Consider the following 20249-nt stretch of genomic DNA (forward strand, 5'->3'; position numbering starts at 1 on the left):
CTTGATTCTGCGATTCCCGGTTCACTGCAACCCAGCAGGCGGAGGTTGCAGTGAACTGAGATCGCACTGCTGACTCCAGCCCAGGCAATAGAGTGAGACTCAGTCTCAAAAAAAAAAAAGAAAGAAAGGAAATGTAAACATCAAGGGAGTTAGCATCCCTCATATGGTTTGGCTGTGTTCCTACACAAATTTCACCTTGATTAATCATCAGGGAAGTTACCCGTATGCTGTTCTTGTGATAGTGAGTTCTCAGGAGATCTGATGGTTTTTATAAGGGCTTTTTTTCCCTTTGCTCAGCAGAGCTCTTTCCTGCCTCCTTGTGAAGAAGGATGTTTTTGCTTCCTCTTCCACCATGACTGTAAGTTTCCTGAGAGCTTCCCATCCTTGTGGAACTGTATGTCCATCAAACCTCTTTCCTTTATAAATTATCCAATCTTGGATATTTCTTCATAGCAGTATGAGAAGGAACTGACACAACCCCCAATCTACCAGTTTCTGTGGGAGGATATGAGATAATGTTCCATGGTGCCTTGATCCAAGTTACAAATCTACCTCCTGTCAAAAAGATATAAGAAGTTTGCTTTTTCTATGGATAAAATCAATCAGCTTACACAGATGGTCACCCCAATTACCAGATGAATCTAGGATGAACTGTGTATGACAAATGGTGTTATATAGTCCTCTTACTTGAAGACTATTGAATGTTTACCTAGAAAACATGTATGTGATGGGTTATATATATCAACAATATAAAAGGGTTATATATTATATATTTTGTGCTGCTAGATCTTTGCAAGCTCTTAGTGGATTGCCTATGATAAGCATCACATTCTCATTTAATGCTCATTCAATAATAAAACTGTTTACTATCTCTACTACCTTAATGGAAAAACTGTTTACTTTTCTCTACTACCTTAATGGAGGGTTGGGAGATTTTGTTTTTAATTATATTTCCTCAACAGCAAAAAGGAAATTACTCTATAACTGAACCCAGCATTTATCAGGCCAGCCCTGTGATAAGCACTATCAGCAGGTCCCATTACAGAATTTCTACCATTGCTACTTGTCTCTGAGGTAACTTAAACAAAATTTGATTACTGTAATCACTCCTCAGATGTGTAATAGGTAACTTTAGGCTAACTTATGTACCATTTTGGACTTTCAATCTCTGCCTGTAATTATGGTAAGGCTGTGATGAGTCTTTCCTTTTTCCTTCATCTGGCTGCTAAAAGCCAACCATCCTCAGTTCTTTGAGTTTACCCCCATTAAAGTAGGCTTCAATCTGAATATTATTCTCAGCAGCTATTCTCAGCTCCTGCCTGCTCCCCCTTATATTTTTCTACAGTCCCAAATTATGGCCAAATTACCCTATTGGAGGATAATTCTCATCTTCATGCTTCACAATTAACTTCATTTCAAACAGTATTTCTCTTACCTCAGTTTGAAATTAGGAATAACTTTCACATTGAAAGGAATGCACATGTATACATGTTTTCTTTTCAAAGGATGGTAGAAGGTCTGAGGTAATTCCACCATGCCTCAGGCACTTTTTTTTTTCTTTTTATCAACAGATCAGGACTACATTTCAATTGGCAATTATCTGTATGTCAGCTAACTTAGTCTCTGGAGTTTTAGCATCCTGCTTCCAAATTGTCACAGTACTGTGATGTCCCAGGTTTAAGATGTCAGTAGCACTGATAGAAAGAGCTTACATGGCACACAGTATGGTAGGTGATGTTCATTAGTGATGCACCTCAACTTATTTCTGAAATCTGATTTCCAGACACAAGTAACATTCAGAACATCAGCTCATTTAATTGGAAGTGACTTAATCGCTAAGGAAGGAAAGAACCCGTGCTTTTTCAGAATTCACTGGCTTCTGAGTTGTATCACTCCTAGTGATTTAAATGATGCCCAGGGCTGCTTTTGTATTCAAGAAATATGTATTAATTTTAATGAGAACCCCAGTAGGCTGTCTCATCAGGGAATTCTATATGTTCTTTTTCTACTGTTAGCAACAATATTAATACAGTTGCTTGACAAATAAATCTTTCCACTTTAAGATACCACATGTAAGGGTAAGTTTCCTTTTTTGCTTGTCTATAATTACAGAAAAAATTTTCAAAAAGAGATCACCACAACATTTTTGAACCTTCAGTCAGTGACTCTTGAATTAGCAATTGTAGCTCCATTGCACCTCCAATGTACTCTGGTGCACAGCGAAGGAAAACTACCATTTTCCTTAACCTAGAGATTTTTCTTGCAGCCATACTATTATGCTATATGTGTAGGCCTCTGGCAATGATGCTATCTAATCAATATCTGGATTCACTGAACCACTTTAAAGGGACACAACAAAATTGTGGTAAAAAAATCATTATGATTGTGAAATAATTATCAGAGTGAGAAGACAAACTACAGATTGGGAAAAAATATTTGGAAATCATACATCTGATAAAGTATTAATATCTAAAATATATAAGGAACACAAAGAATTCAATAGCAAGAAAACAAATAACTGGATTTTAAAATGGGCAAAGGACGTGAACAGACATTTCTTTAAAAGAAGACGTATAAATAGACAACAGGTATACGGAACAATTGTAGGCATCACTAATCATCAGGAAAACACAAATTAAAAGCCACAATAAGATATCACCTCATACTTTTAGGATGACTTTTAAGAAAAAGTTGAAAGAAAGCAAGTGTTGGAAAAGGTGTGAAGAAAACAGCGTACTCTTGTACACTGTTACTGGGAATGTAAATTTATACAGCCATTATGAAAATCAGTATGGAGACTTATTAAAAAATTAAAAATAGAATTATCATATGATTGAACAATTCCACTTCAGATATATCTTCAAAGAATATAAAATCAGTATGTCAAAGAGACATCTACACTCCACTGTTCATTGCAGCATTGTTTATAATTTCCAAGAAGTGAGAATAGCCTAAGTTATCAACAAATGAATGGTAAAAAAAGTGACAATACATAGAATATAGAATATTTTTCCCTTTTTAAAAAGAAGAAAATCCTGTGCTATCATGCGAATGTTTGTGTTCTCCATAAATTCATATGTTGAAACCTAATTTCCAATGTGGTGGTATTAAGAGGTGGGGCCTTTGTGAGATAATTAAGTCATGAGGAATCCACCCTCATGAATGGATTTCATGCCTTTATAAAAGAAGCCTGAGTTAGCTTGTTTCCCCTTATACAAATGTGAGGATACAGCTAGAAGGTGCCATCTTTGTAGCACAGAGCGAGCCCTCACTGGACACTGAGTCTGCTGGTATGTTGGTTGGATCTCCTAGTCTCCAGAACTGTGAGCAACAAGTTTCCATTGTTTACAAATTACTCAGTTTACAACACCTTGTTATAGCAGCTAAAACAAACTAAGACCTCCTATCATATGCTACAACATGAATGAATCTTGAAAAGATTATGCTATGTGAAATAAGCCAGTTGCAGAAAGACAAATGCTTCATGATTTCATTTATATGAGATATCTAAAGTAGTCAAACTTATCAACCCAGAAAGTAGAATGGTGGTTGTCAGGGACTAGAGGGGAGGAGAAAATGTGGAGCTCCTGGTCAATGGGCATAACGTCTCATTCATGCAAGATGAAAAGTTCCTAACAATCTGCTGTACAGTGGTATGCATATACTTAACAATACTGTAATGTACACCCAGAATTTAATTAAGAGAGTAGCTTTCATATTACATTTTCTTAACCACAGTAAAAAAGAATCAAAGTGGATTAAAAACTTACATGTAAAACCCAAAACTATAAAAACCCTGGAACACAACCTAGGCAATACCATTCTTGACATAGGCATAGGCGAAGATTTCATAATGAGGATGCCAAAAGCAATCACAACAAAATCAAAAACTTGAAAAAAATAAATCTATTTAATTTAAGAGCTTCAACAAAAAAAAAAAAAAAAAAAAACACCCCAAAAAACAAACAATAAAAACTATCAACTGTGTAAACACACAACCTGCAGAATGAGAGAAAATATTTGTAAACTATGCATCTGACAACGGTCTAATATCCAGCACCTATAAAAACTTTAAATACATTTACAAGAAAAAACAAACAAACCCATTAAAAAGTGTACAAAGGACATAAACAGATACTTTTGAAAAGAAGACATACATGTAGCCAAGAAGCATATGAAAATAAGCTCAATATCACTGATCATTAGAGAAATGCAAATCAAAATCACAATGAGATACCATCTCACACCAGTCAGAATGGCTATTATTAAAAAGTCAAAAAAAAGAAAAAAAAAAGAACAGACGCTGGCAAGGTTATGGAGAAAAGAAAACATTTATATACTGTTGGTGGGATTGTAAATTCCATTGTGGAAAGCTGTATGGTGATTACTCAAAGAGCTAAAAACAGAACTACCATTTGACCCAGCAATCCCACTAATATATATATATATCCAAAATAACATAAATTATTCTACTATAAAGACACATGCATACACATGTTCACTGTAGCACTATTCACGATCGATGTGTAGTCAACCTAAATCCCCATCAACGACAGACTGCATAAAGAAAATGTGGTACATACACACCATGGAATACTATGCTGCCAAAAAAAGAAATGATTATATCTTTTGCAGCAACATAGATGGGGCTGGAGGCCACTATCCTCAGCAAACTAACTCAGTAACAGAAAACCAGATACCATGTGTTCCCACTTATAAGTGGGAGTTTAATTACAAGAACTCATGAACATAAAGAAGGGAACAACAACAACTGAGGCCTACTTGAGAGTGGAGGGTGGGAGGAGGGAAAGGATCAGAAAAAGGTAACTATTGAGTACTAGGCTTAGTACCTGGGTGATGAAATAATCTGTACAACAAACCCCCATGACATGAATTTACCTATATAACAAACATGCACATGTACCCCTGAACCTGAAATAGAAATTTCTTTTAAAAAGAAAGAAAAATAAATCATCTTTATGACCACTATAGTCCAAACATAATTGCCATAATGATGAGTTATGCATTACGACCTCTACCCACACACATAATATGTAGCTAATAATGATGGCCAAGCTTCTCACCTTCTGTTCATGCTTCGCAATCAATAGCGTTTAAATTAAGAAAAAAGTAGAAAAATTATAGAGCTCTTTAATCTTCATTTTCATATGTCTCAATGGACAGTAGTACTTAATCTTGCACATTTCTTGGGTAAAATATGTGTAATCTATTTAAAGCGTAAGATCAATTTCTGATATAGAGTGGGCATAAAAGAAATAGTGGTTATCATACTAAATACATATATTTAATAGTATACTTTCTTTTTCAAGACAAGGTCTCACTCTGTCAGTCACACTAGAATGCAGTGATGCAGTCACAGCTTGAGCTCGCGTGCTTAAGAGATCTTTCCACCTCTGCCTCCAGAATAACTGGGACTATAGGTGTGTACAATCATGTCCAGCTAATTTATTTGTATTTATTTATTTTTTATGAGATGAGGCCTCACTGTGTTGTCTGGGGTGGTCTCAAACTCCTGGGTTCAAACTGTAGAAGAAGATGACTCAATTATAAATGGAAAAAAATAACACAGAGATTTACACAGGAAACATAGACATATGTTTCCATAAAGAGGTATTGTAGTATTCAAGTCACTTAAAGTTATTTTAACATGTGCTGATTTGTATTGTTTTTCAAAATAATTTACAGCTTAACTTTCTGAAAAAACATTGATCTTTCAAATGCCACTGTGTATAGGTGGTACTAAACTGACTTTAGCATGAGTATTAGCAAAATCTGGTGTTACCTTTCAGCTTTAGCTGAATAATTAAATGCTAGTTGTTCAATTCTGGTATCTATGAACTCATTGTGATCAATGGATACATGATCATGTAGGTAACCTTTCTACCTAGTTATTTGAACATCATTAAAAATATCATAAGTTGCAGTGACACTGTGGTACACTATTGAAGCATCGTTTTTCCTGCAGCCAGGAATGATGAATGCTGATACTCATTGCTGAGTCTTTTTAGGTAAGTTGCCTCTCACTGAAGAACCTGCCTTGCTCAAGATTATATTCTCCCCCTTGTGAGCAGACTACATCTGATAACTGCTTGAAGTGGGGTGCAAAGACCTTGGCCCCTTGACTCAACTGATAGTCTATTTTTTTTTTTTTTTTGAGACGGAGTTTCACTTTTGTTGCCCAGTCTGGAGTGCAATGGCACAATCTAGGCTCACTGCAACCTCCACCTCCTGGGTTCAAGCGATTCTCCTGCCTCAGACTCCCAAGCAGCTGGGATTACAAGCATGTGCCACCATGCCTGGCTAATTTTTTGTATTTTTAGTAGAGACAGGGTTTCTCCATTTTGGTCAGGCTGGTCTTGAAATCCCAACCTCAGGTGATCTGCCTGACTCAGCCTCCCAAAGTGCTGGGATTACAGGCGTGAGCCACTGCCCCCAGCTTCAACTGATATTCTAAGTAGTCATCTCAGCTTCTGAATCCCCTTAGGATCAGCTGAGGCCACTTTTGCAAATGCACCACAGTTTAACTTTTCCCTGTGCCTAATCTTGCTTTCTCCATCCCTCACAGGTATTGTATATGAGCACTCCCTGTGAACTTCCTGTTTGCAAATCTCAGTCTCTCTCCCCAGAGACCCTGACTTATAAGGTGAATGTAAAAGCATGTCATTTAGATTTATTATTTTTACTAACCTTTTATTATGTAAATTTTCAAAAGAAGATTTTTTTAAACTTTGTATCATTCATCTACCACCTAGATTCTACCGTCTACATTCAAATTTATCAAATGTTTGTCCACTTAGTGATCTTAGATTTTAAAGAACACATCCAGGTGTTAAAAAACAACACCTGGATGTGTTCTTTAAAATACTGATAATCATCACAATATGTAAAATTGCAATGAAAATAGACTTTTAGCAAATATAGGCTACATGTTAAGATATTTTGAACCACCTTATCTTATACTTACATAAAATGTTCAACCAAGATAGAATAAAAGCTATTACACATCCAAAGACTGAGCAAATGAAAGCAAGCCTTATTATATATACGTGGCGGATAATAACACCACAATACCAGTATCTTCAGGCATACCAACAACCAATGGTTGCTTTCACAACTTTCCTTGCTGAAGTCTGCTGAATAAATCAAATACATCATGAAGTGTGAGTCTTTCTTACATGATGCCTGCTGTACAGACCCTCCTATCATTCCTCTTTAGAGAAATTGCTGAAATGTCATGCTTGCCAATGAGAGGCAGACAGAAATCTGACTGCCAGATAAAAATTCAGGAACAATTTTGTCATTCTAAAAGTCAATCATATTGCTCTATTGCAAAAATTCTAGTCCAAAGTAAGGACAATTTTTCCTCAAGTGATTGAGTGAAGCAGCAAATATCTGTGAAAATAGTAGATATAAAAATATAAGCAAGAGCCAAAGTAAAAAGACTTTCTGCAAATATTCTGAAAGAATATTTAGAAAGCATCTTTTTCCAGGTAGACAGAGAGCTTTCGGGGCTGCATCACTGGCATCATTTTATAATCACCATCCAGCCCAGGAGCTCAAGAGAGGGGAACTGAGTCCCTTAGAATTAGAGAGATGGGGAAAGTTGAATAATGGGTATACTGTTACATCATCTGTATCTTAGACGGCAGGAGCTAGACAAAAGAAGTTGTTCCTCCTCTAGCCTCAGTGGAAAATGAATGCCCATTTAATATAATTACCATGGGAGCAATCTATCAGGTGCTGTTGAAAAAACAGTTTCTATGCTTTAAAATGCAATTTCTAAAATTATAACAAAAGTATAACAATTAACCTTTATTTAATAACAGTTCAGATTTATTTTTGTTTTGACATGTTCTTTCTATATCATGATATTCACACTGACCAACTGTTGATTTTAACATTTTCAGCATTCAGCCAAATGTGTATTCAATACACCTCTACTGAATTTGATAAAGATTTGCTTTCTTTTTGTTAAGATGCCATTCTATTTCTATGTTAAAATTAAATTTTATGAGTTTATATTTGAAAATTATATAATATTCCTGGGGAATCCTTTTCCACTAAGAACTTTCAAGTACTTTTAAAAAGCGCTCTTAAGATTCCACCTCTCAATTATCCATTTTGGAGTTAATACAAGTTTCCACAAAATTTTTAAAAAACTATTTTATTATTGGAACTATGCACCCTGATTTCAGAGCTTGTATGGAATTATTCTGGTTTTGAAACTTTTATTAAAATATATTTTTTACCTTCTGTAGACAGCATAGTCTGTACACAGTTCTATTCTTATATTTTGTTACTGTAGACAATAAGCCACAAATTACATTTCGAATAAATATTCAGGCACCCACCAAATATGAATAAAAGAGAAATAATGAACCTGGTAGCACCTGTGAGAGAAATGGAACACTTGTGTCCTGGGCCGGATGCTGCTGTGCTCATTTGCATAATGAGCCCTGATTCACTGGCTTACCAGAAGCAGTTGCACATCTGGGCAGTGGCTTATGTACACGTAAAGGCAGTTTTAAGAAATAGCTGGACAAATATTTCATAAGTCTCAGGAAAGAAATGAGAAAAGAGTGCCAAATGGAAATGAATCATATGAAGGGCAAAGGGCATTAGAGTAAATTATAAACAGAGTGCAATTTGCCAGTTTAAGCAGGAAACAGAAAGAAAAAGGAAAGCTTTCTGACACAAAGACTCTGTTGTCCAAAGTGATATTCTTTCAAGTTAAAATGTGATTAGCATGTAAACAGCTAGATAGCCCTAAATATAGCAACTTTGTTGATTGATATATTTAAATTAATTGTGGCTCATGCCTACGATCTCAGCACTTTGGGAGACCAAGGCAGGTGGATCACTTGAAATCAGGAGCTCCAGACCACCCTGGCCAACACAGTGAAACCCCATTTTTCCTAAAAATACAAAAATTAGCAGGGTGTGGTGGCACACACCTGTAGTCCCAGCTACTTGAGGGGCTGAGGTGGAAGAATCACTTGAACCTGGGAGGCAGAAGTTGCAGTGAGTCAAGATTGTGACACTGCACTCCAGACTGGGTGACAGACTGAGACTCTGTCTCAAAGAAAAAAAAAAGACAAAAATGTATATGTTTATTTTGTACAACATGATTTAAAATACATACACATTATGGAATGGTTAATGAAACTACTTAACATATGCATTACCTCACATAATTTTTTTGGTGATAAGAACAATTAAAATTTCCTTTCTTGGTGACTTTTCAATAATACAATGTAACTGTAGTTACCATGTTGTAAAAATAGGACTCTTGCACTTATTCTTCCTAATTGAAATTTTGGATCCTTTGGCAACATTTCCCTAACTCCCCACCCTTCCCAGCCACTGGTAACCATCATTTATTCTCTACTTCTATGAGTTCAACTTTTTTAGATTCCATATGTAAGTGAGATCAGAGAGATCATACAGTAGTTGTCTTTCTGTATCTGGCTTATTTCACCTAATATCCTCTGGTTCATCCATATTGTTGCAAATGACAAGATTTCCTTTTCTTTCATGGCTGAATAGTATTCAGTTGTGCATGTACACCATATTTTACCTGTTCATCTGCTGATGTATACTTAGGTTTTTTCCATCTCTTGGCTATTGTAAATAGTGCTGAAATGAATATTGGAATGCAGACATCTCTTTGACATACTAATTTCATTTCTTTTGGATATATACTCTGTAGTGGGAATGCTGGATGACATTGTAGTTTCATTTCTAATTTTTTGACGAATGTTCATACTGTTTTCCATAACACCTGTGACTGTCGGAGAGAATGTCCTAATTCACATGTAAGTACATTGTAAGTAATGTAAGTTAGTACATCACCCCCAACAGTGCACAGGAGTTCCCTTTTCTCTAAATCTTCACCAACACTTGTTAATTTTCATAATTTTTTATAAAAGCCATTATAAGAGGTGTGAGGTGATACCTCCTTCTGGTTTTAATCTGCATTTCTCTGATGATTAACGATATTGAGCATTTTTCCTATATATATTCGCCATTTGTATATCTTCTTTTGAGAAATCTCTATTCAGGTTCTCTGTCCCTCTTTTAATTGGGTTGTTTTCTTGATATTGAGTTATTTGAATTTTTTATGTTTTGGATATTAACCCCTTTCAAGATGTCTGGTTTGCATATACTTTTTCTGATTCCACAGGTTGTCTGTTCACTCTGCTGTTTCTTTTGCTGTGCAAAAGCCTTTAGTTTGATAAAATCTCATTTGTGTATTTCTGCTTTTGTTGCCTGTACTTTTGGGATCAAATCCAAAAAATCATGGGTGAGGCTAACGTCATGAAGTTTTCCCCTATGTTTTCTTCTGGTAGTTTTACATTTTCAGACCTTATGTTTATGTCTTTAATCCATTTTGGGTTGATTTTTGTATATCATATAGGACAAGGGTATAATTTCATTCTGCATATGGATGTCTTAGTGCCCTAATACTGCTTATTGAAGAAACTGTCCTTCCCCCATTGTGTGTTCGCACCTTTGTCAAAAATCAACTGACTGTTAATGTGTGGATTTCTGGACTCTATTCCATTCCATTGTTCTCTGTATATGTTTTTATGCCAATTCTATGCTGTTTTGTTACAATAGCTTTGTCCTGTATTTTGAAGTCAGGTAGTATGATGCCTCCAGCTTTGTCTTTTTCCTGTATATTGCTTTGGCTATTCCCAGTGTTTTGTGGTTCCATATGCATTTTAGGATTGTTTTTCTATTTCTGTGAAAAATGTTACTGGAATTTTGATAGAGATTGTATTGAATCTGTAGATTGCATTGCATAATATGAACATTTTAACAATGTTAATTCTTCCAATCCATTAACATGGGATATCTTTCCATTTATTTGTGACTTTTTCAATTTCTTTCATCAGTGTTTTATAGTTTTCAGTGTACAGGACTTTCATCTCCTTGGTTAAATTTATTTCTAAGGGTTTTTTTTAATAGCTATTGTAAATAAAATTGTTTTCTTGATTTCTTTTTTATAGATCGTTTGTTGTTCATGTATAGAAATGCCACTGATTTTCATATGTTGATTTTGTATCCTGCAAATTTATTGAGCTTGTGTATTAGTTTTAACATTTTTTTGGTAGGGTCTTTAAGGTTTTATATGTATAAAATAATGTTGTCTGTGAACAAGGACAAATTAACTTCTTTCTTTCCAATTAGATATGCTTCATTTCTTTCTCTTGGCTAACTGCTCTGAGTAGGACATCCAGTACTATGTCAAACAGAAATAGTGATAAGTGGGCATCATTTTCTTCCTTCTGATCTTAGAGAAAAAGCTTTCAACTTTTCACCACTGAGTATGAAAGTGACCTGTGGGTTTGTCAAATATGACCTTTGTTGTGCTGAGGTACACTCCTTTTACACCTAATTTGTTAAGAATTTTTTCTTATGAAAGGATGTTGAATTTTGTCAAATGCTTTCTCTGCATCTATTGATATCATCATATGGTTCGGTCCTTCATTCTGTTAATGTGATGAGTCACATTTATAGATTTGCAAATGTTGAACCATTCTTATATCCCTCTGATGAATTCCACTTGATCATAGTAAATTATTCTTTTAATGTGATGTAGAATTTGGGTTGCTAGTATTCGTTGATAATTTTTGCATCCATGTTCTCAGGAATATTAGCCTGAAATTTTATTTCCTTCTCTGGCTTTGGTATCAGGGTAGCACTGGCCTCATAAAATGAGTTTGGAAGTATTCCACTTTCCTCAGTTTTGGGGAGAGAATTTCAGTAAGATTGGTATGCTTTCTTTAAATGTTTGATAGAATTCAGTGGTAAAGGCTGCTCTGCTCATGAAGTAGCCATTCTTTATTCCTTTACATTCCTAATACACTTGCTTTCATTTAAAAAACATACTCAGTGGTAAAGCCACCAGGTCCTGGACTTTATTAGAGACTTTTAAATCCTAATTCAATCTCCTTATTTATTTTTGGTTTGTTCAGGTTTTCTATTTCTTCATGATTTAGTCTTGGTAGGTTGTATGTGTCTAAGAATTTATCCATTTTTTCTAAATTATCCAATATATTGGTATATAATTACTCATAGTAGTATGTTACGAGTCTTTAAATTTCTGTGGTATCAGTTGTAATGTCTCTTCTTTCATTTCTAATTCAATTTATTTGTCTTCTCTCTAATGTAGTTTAGTTTTGTCAGTTTTATTTCTCTTTTCAAAAAACCAACTCCTGGTTTCATTAATCTTTCCTATTCTTTTATGCTCTATTTCAGTTATTTCTGCTCTGGTAATTATCTTCTTCTGTCTACTAACTTTGAGCTTAAATTTATCCTTATTCTTCTAGTTCCTTGAGGTGTCACATATTGGTTTTCGATTTAACTTTTTCGAGGTCTTTCTTCTTTTCTGCCTTAGATGTTCACTGCCATAGACTTATAATCTTAGAATTGCTTTTGTTATATCCCCTAAGGTTTGGTAGATTATTTATCTATATTTATTTGTTTCAAGGTACTTTTACTTTCGATTAATTTCTTTTAGACTCATTATTTGTTTAGGAGCATATTTGTAAATTTCCAAGTGTAGTAATCAGGCCTTATCTACAGTTTCAGTTTCCCATGGTCAACCATGGTATGAAAATACAGAGATATTTTGAGAGAGAGAAAGAGAAACCACATTCACATAACTTTTATTACAATATATTGTTAAAAATGCTCTATTTTATTATACTTATTTTTGTTAATCTCTTTTGTGCCTAACTTATAAATCCCAGAACCTTATTCTGGAAAACCTTATATGCACTATTTTTTTTTTCTGTACATATATACATATGATAAAAGTTCATTGAAAAATACAATGAACAAAGTGAAAAGTGCATCAGAGACCATCAGCAGCAGAATTAGTCAAACAAAAGAAAGAATCTGCAAAACAGAAGACAAGTTATTTGAAAACATACAGTGAGAAGAGAAAAAAGAAAACCATTTTTAAAAATAAAGAACGCTTTACAGGAATTACGAGACAGCATCAACAGATGAAAAGTTTGAGTTACTAGCGTTTTGGAAATCTGCAGCTTCAGGCATCCACTGGTGATTGCAGAATGTGTCCCCATAGATAATGTGGGACTATTGTATTTTTTTATTTTTCTGAAATTCTTCCTGTTACTGATTTGTAATTTCATACCATTGTGGTTAGAAAAGATACTTGATATGATTCCAATCATCTTAAATTTCTTAAGTCTTCTTTTGTGAGCTAACATATAATATATCCTGGAGAATGTTTCATATGCACTTAAGAAGAATGCATATTCTACTTCTGTTGGATGGAATGTTATATATATGTGTTAGGTCAATTTGGTCTAAAGTACAGTTTAAATTCAACGTTTCCTTATTGATTTTTTGTTTGGAGAATCTGTCCATTCCTGAAAGTTATATGTTAAATTTTCCTACTAATTATTGTGTTACAGTTAGTCTCTCCTTCCAATCTATTTGTATTTTCTTTACATATTTGGGTGCTTTAATGTTGGGTGCATATATATTTACAATTGTTTTATCCTATTGATGAATGGCTTCCTTTATTAATATATAATGACTTTCTTTGTCTCTTTGCACAGCTTTAGACTTAAAGTCTATTTTGTCTGACCCTACTTATAGCTTACCCTACTCTCTTGGTTTTCATTTGCCTGAAACATCTTTTCTCCATTACTTCACTTTGAGTCTATATGTTCCCTTAAACGTAAAGTGAGTTTCTTGTAGACAGCATATTGCTAGGTCTTATTTTTTTTAATCTGGTCAGCTACTCGGTATCTTTGATTGGAGAATTTAATTATTCATAGGACTTACTGCTGCCATTTAAAAAATTGTTTACTGGTTGTTTTGTAGATACTTTGCTCCCACCTTCCTCTCCTGTTGTCTTCCTTTGTGATTAGGTGATTTTCTGTAGTGGTATGCTTTGATTCCTTACTTTTCATCTTTCACATATTTATTATTAGGCTTTTCTTTGTGGTTACCATGAGGCTTACATAAAACATCTTGAAATTATAATTGGCAATTTTAAGCTGATCATAAATTAACTTTCATTACATTTAAAAATCTACACTTTAACTCCCAACCCACATTTTAGATTTTTGATTTTACAATTTGTATTTCTATATTGTGTATCCCTTAATAAGTTATAGTTATTGCTTTTAAAAATAGTTTTCTTTTAAACTTCATACTAAAGATATAAATAATTTATACACATCTTTTATAGTGTAAGAATATTCTGAATTTGACTGTGTATTTACTTTTACCAGTGAGTTTTATGCTTTCATATGTTTTAGTGGTGATACCAATCAGCATCTTTGTCTTTTTGCTTCTTCAGGTCTTCCTTTAACATTTCTAGTAAGACAGATCTGGTGGTGATAAACTTCCTCAGTTTTTGTTTGCCTGGAAAAATCTTATTCTCTTCTTCATTTCTGAAGGACAGCTTTGCCAGGTAGGATATTTTTGCTCAAGAATTTATCTCCTTTAGCACTTTGAATATATCATCTTGCTCTTTCCTGGCTTGCAGGATTTGCCAAACCATACTGGAACACCACTTTATATGTGATTTTCTTCTTTTCTCTTGCTACTTTTAGGATACTTTTTGCCTTTGAATTTTCTTAATTTGATTATAATATGTCTTGATACAGTCTCGTTTGGACTGAATCTGACTGGAGAACTTGGACTTTCCTGTATTTAGATATTTATATTTTTCTGCATTTGGAATTTTTCTGGTATTATTTCTTTAAATAAACTTTCTACCACCTTTGTCTCTCTGTCTTTCTTCTTGAATGTTAATGGCTCAAACATTTGCTCTTTTGATACTGTCCATTAAGTCTTGTAAGCTTTCTTCATTTCTATTTATTTTTTCTTTTCATTGTATATTTTCAAATAACCCATCTTCATAATCACAGATTCTTTCTCCTAGATGATCAGTTCTGCTGCTGACAATCTCTATTGAATTTTTTCATTTTATTCATTGTATTTTTCAGCTTCAGAATTTGTTTGATTTTCTTAAATAACTTCAATCTCTTTGCTAAATTTCTAATTTTGTTTATTGTTTTTCTGCTTTCATTAAATTGTTCCTCTGTATTTTCCTGAAGTTTGCTAAGCTTTGTTAAAACAATTATTGTGAATTCTTTGTGTAGCACTTTGTATATCTCCATTTCATTGGTGTCAGCTACTAGAAAATTTTGTGTTATTTTGGTGGCATTCTGTCTACTTGATTTTTCATGTTACTTGTTGACTTATATTTATGTCTGTGGTGCATTTGAAGAAGTAGAAATTTATCCTAATTTTTGCACATGCTTTGTCTAGGAAAGCCCTTAAAAACCAGTCAATCCATCCAGAGATTCTGGATAGGCTGTCTTGTGTGGCCTGTGGGCAGGTTTATTTTTGAAGTTCTTGAACAGGCTGGTCTAGTTACTTGGTTATTAGTTTCTTGGTTGGTTCCTATCCCTCGATGGGGGTAGGTCAGGTGTCTGGGCCCTTGAAGTTGAGTCTGGAGCCTGAATCCCTGGGATAGACCTATTGATTAGGCCTATGAGGGCAAGTCTGGAGCTTGTATCCATAGGGACCAACCTAAAGCCTTGATCTATTGGGGCTGACTTGGCACTTGGGTGAGCCTTGAGCCTAAGTGTAGAGGAAACAGAATAGGCCTGGCACTTGGGTCTACTGGAATGGACATGGGGGTAGCTTGAGTCCATGGGGGCAAGCCTAGACCCTGAGTCCACGAGGGCTGCCTGGAGCCTGGGTCTGCAGGAGTCATCGTGGAGTCTCAATCTGTGAGGACCAACCTCACACCCAGGTCTGTTCAGGTGGACCTGGACCATAGGTTCACTGTGGCTAGGGATTGGCCTGGTGCTGGGGCTGGCATAGAGAATGAATCTGTAGGGGTTGGTCTAGAGCCTGGGATTACAGTTGCTGACCTGAAGCCTGGAGACACAGAGACTGATCTGCAGCCTGAGGCTGTGGGAGGAGGCCATAAATCTGGGTCCACAGGGGCAATCCTGAAGCCTGTGTCTGTGAGGTCTGGCCCAGTGCTGGGGTTAACTGGTATGAACTTGTACCGGGGTCTTGTAAAGCGGGCCTAGACCCTAAGCCTAGTGGAATGCGTGGCCACAGGGCCCAGTCTGCAGGGTGGTACTGCAGGATCTGGCCTAGCACTGGGCAGGACGGGAGCCTGTGTCCTCGGGTGTCAGCCTGGTACCTGAGAGAAGGGGTGCTGACTCAGCACTAAAGCAGGCCTAAAGCCTGGGACTCTGGGAGCCAACCTGTTTCTGGGCTATTCTGAACTTGAGGTATGTCTGGAGCCAATATCTGTAGGGGCTGGCCTGGAGGCTGGGTCCACTGCAGCTGACCTGATGACTAGGACTTCAAGTGTTGGCCTAGAGCTGGGATGGGCCTGAGCCTATGGTTATAGAGGCCAGCCTGTTGCTAGGGCAATCCAAAGCCCATGACTCCCAGGGCCAGCTCAAAAAGATTGAGTGAGTCTTTGGGGCCACTGGGGTTAGTCTGGTGGTGAGGTGGGCCTGGAGGCCCAGTCCAAGCATATCAGCCTGGGGTCTGAGGCCACAGACACCTGCCCAGTTCTGGGTTTTACTGTGGCAGGCCTGGTGTTAAGTTTAAGGCAAAGTCCAGTGCACATTTCTCTCTCTTTCCTCCAAATATAAGTTTCTCTCTCTATGCTGTGCTGCCTAGGGTTTGGGGAGGAATTATTGGATAATATGAATCTGTCCTTCCTGCCCTCTTCAATGTGTCTTTTCTTATTTCTGTGCTATGCTAAGTTGCTGTAATGTCTCACCTGATTTCCTTAGTTCTTGGGAAGGTATTTTCTTGAGTGAACAATTGTTCTAATTGATGTTTCTTGGGAGATGGGCACTGGAAAGCCCTAGTCTGCCATCTTGTTGGCATCCCCTAGACAATCTAAATATAAGTTTTAGTGACCCAGAGGGAGATTACAAATTCTAATTGCACTTTTATAGGTGATTTTCAAACCAGCTACTCATACTGAAGGTTGTAAAATAACTTAAGGAGAGTGTTTGCATTTCACTATACTGTGGGTACACAAAGATAAAATTAAATATATAAAAATATCTTGTTTTAGTAGCCACTGAGAGGACGAGTTTTTCATCTTGCCTTTGTCATAGTAAAGATGTAAACCCCTTTCTGAGTAAGGTATATTGCCTCTTATTTTTAAAATATAAGGCTTTATATTCTGTACAAAAGAAACGTGACCTTTAATTTCTTGTTAAAAGCCAAACAAGTAAGTGGAATGACCTAACCTTTGAGATCACATTGTGGTAAAATTATACTTTCTCTTAACAGTTTTCTCATAATCAATATTTTCTTATAAATTTGTTGTAAGGGTGATAATAAATTCATTTAGAGCCTCACTGGTAAAGTTGATCATCCACGTGACTGGAATGTAAGAGGCTGGGGCATTTTGGATAGCACAGATGTTAAACGTGAATGCTACCTTCTCAGTAGCACAAATCTGACTACATCCTTAAGTTCTCCAAGAGGTAAACTCTCTTTCTTCATAAGGGATTTCACATTTTCAGAGCAGATGCAACTGGAAATTCTGAGTACATAGTCCCTGAGATTTAGATTTTGTTGGTTCCAAACTTTGCCAGTTTTCCTCATCATTGTTAGAGCCATTTTAATTCCTTCACTTTTCAAATGCTGTGCTTGCCTCTGCCTCAGCACTCTTTGAAGTAAGAAAGACAAAGACACTGGAAATACAATCCGCTGAAGCAACAATGTATTCAGAAATGGATGCATACATTAGACACTGCTTACCCAAGTGTTATAATTTGGAATACAACAGTAAAAGTTGTCCAAACTCCCAACCTAAATCACCATGGACAGGTGCCCTATCATCTGAAATTCTACCCCTAGGGATCACTGGACGTAAGAGTTCAAGGTAGAGCAGATCTTCTATGGTAGAGAACTGCATAGTTGGGAGGCCTCTGCAGGGTCTCCTAAAGAATTCATACATGCACCCTACAAGAGAATCAGAATTTGGTTGTTTTCACTTAGAGATCATCACCAGAGAAACTGTCAAAGTCAAGACAGGAAAAGAACAACCCCAATTAAATGAGTCATTTGAACTTTTCTTTCCTTCTTACTTCTCTGTCCTTAACCCATCAGAAGAAAGAGAGCTTCAGGAAAGGCAGGTTGGTGAAGTCTCTGCATCAGATCTTGCCACTTTTCAATTCAAAGTATTTAGAGCCAAAATCTTGTTGCTGGTAAAAGAGAAAGATTTAAATTGGATATAAGCTAGTTAGGTTGATGTCAAATAGCTGACAGTGATGAGAAAGAAGAGATTTCCCTTAGAATGTTACTAAAGAATGGAAATGAAAATTCTATAGAATAGTTGAAGAAAATGATTTTGTTTTTATAAAAGGTAAACAGCTTTATATCTGTGTCTCATCAAATTCACATCATTCATTAATCTGGATACACATTGTTATAAGTAATTCATATTTAAATTAGTTTGCCTAATCCTTTCCTCACTGAGTTTTCTGATGTGAATTCACAGTGGAAATGGAAGTAGTGAGTAGGGAAGGCACAGAATAATTTTGAGGGATGAATGTAGTTTGGGTGAGGCTGCCTGGATAATAATAATCTTGAGTCAAAGTTACCATGTGGCAGGCATTTTATGAGAACCTTTGGGAAAACTCACAACTTTGCAAAGTAATTGTTATTTATCCCAGCTTACAGGTTAGGAAAGCACATCAGTGAAATCATGTGACTCATCTAAAGAAATCAGTCCAGAATAAGGACCTCAGATAGAGGGTAAAATTATAAGGTCCATTATGCAGTCATTACACATACATATCATGTGGCCTCCAGAGGGGAAGAGGGCAAAGGTATTTTGCTGGTGATAGTGGGAAGAAAGAGAAGAGGTGGTGAAAACCCAGAAGAGAAAAAGAAAATAGACAGGAGAATTAGGAAGATGCTAGAAAAAAGATTTTCCAACTTTACACTTATGGCTAAGGATGACCTCAAATATTTAACCTCATAAAAGTTTATCCATGAAAAATCAAAGTACTAACTTTAAAACACATTACATTTTTGTGCCTTATGATTATCAATCTACTCTTGCTTATACATAAATGTCTGTTTTTCAGAAAGGAACTTGTATGAAACTAATATTTAATCACAAACTTGCTCCAAGAAAGGTCAGTGTTTGGGTTCCGATAAGCTGTTTATTTCCATGTGTGAAAAGACCTTAGCCAAAAAAACAGAATGGAAAATGGAATGTATCCCTAGTTCTTCCTGTGACTCGGGTTTGTTGCAAGGATTTCCTTTTGTTGGAAAACATCAGACATAACAATATCCAAGTACACTCACATAAACACATCATTCAGCAGAGATACTGGAAAATTATACACAAATGTGAAGAAACGTAACCTCCACTATCTTTCACTAATGCAGACTTATGAAGCCCTTTAAGTCCTTTTATATGAATACGGTATAAAAGTTATAGGAAAAACGTTATTCTTTCTCCAGTGCCTAACCTCTTCCAAATGTCTGCATGCAAACATAGAACTGAAAGGCTGTATGTCCTCAGTGTGTTTGCATACGTGCACACATGTTCATATATTTGCATGTACATGAATGGAAGATTCTAAGTCAAGTGACTCAAGAGCTGAATAGGTCTCTGCTTTAGTATTTACTGAGTTACACTGATAATATCTAGATGCCATACCAGAAGTAACTTCCATTAATGCATAATCACCTTCAGATATTTTCTATAATCTGACCAAGAAAATAAACACTACTTCTAAATTTGAGGCCCAAAGTGACTCCAGGTGAATCTTAAGAAAATAAAAAAATTTTGTCATAATTAAACCTGGTGTCTACAATATAGCACGTATGTTCTATTCAAACTATTTTTCCCTATTTAATTTACATGGAATTTTTCTAAAATGCTAAGTACTCTCTTTCGGTCTGCTGCTTACATTAAAATAATTTGTTCTTTTAATCTAGGAACATGCGGACATGAGCAGTAGTGGAAACCAGAGGAAGAGGGTGTGGCGTGTAGTAATTTAAAAAGAAGCAATGTGTGCTTGCAAGTCAAACCAATAGAGTAAAAACGGTGGTTATTTTTTAATGTTTTCAAGCATTGGAATATGCACACATTTTCCCAATAAAGTGTGCTAAAGTATGCATACCTTTTAGACCATTATTTTTCCTCCAGTTGGAAATCTGCAAAG

The 20249-nt window shown here is 35.8% G+C and overlaps 1 long non-coding RNA gene across 1 annotated transcript; it reads left to right on the forward strand.

Moving 5' to 3' along the window:
* The first annotated feature begins 297 nt into the window (after positions 1-297).
* On the forward strand, positions 298-20206 carry LOC116524548. Its single transcript, XR_004257386.1, has 3 exons — positions 298-358; positions 5987-6029; positions 20023-20206. It is a non-coding gene; the product is annotated as an uncharacterized LOC116524548 (long non-coding RNA).
* The last annotated feature ends 43 nt before the right edge of the window (positions 20207-20249 follow it).

Source organism: Sapajus apella, unplaced genomic scaffold (assembly GCF_009761245.1).
Source record: "Sapajus apella isolate SASKATOON/1434 unplaced genomic scaffold, GSC_monkey_1.0 scaffold45, whole genome shotgun sequence".
Lineage (NCBI taxonomy): Eukaryota > Metazoa > Chordata > Mammalia > Primates > Cebidae > Sapajus > Sapajus apella.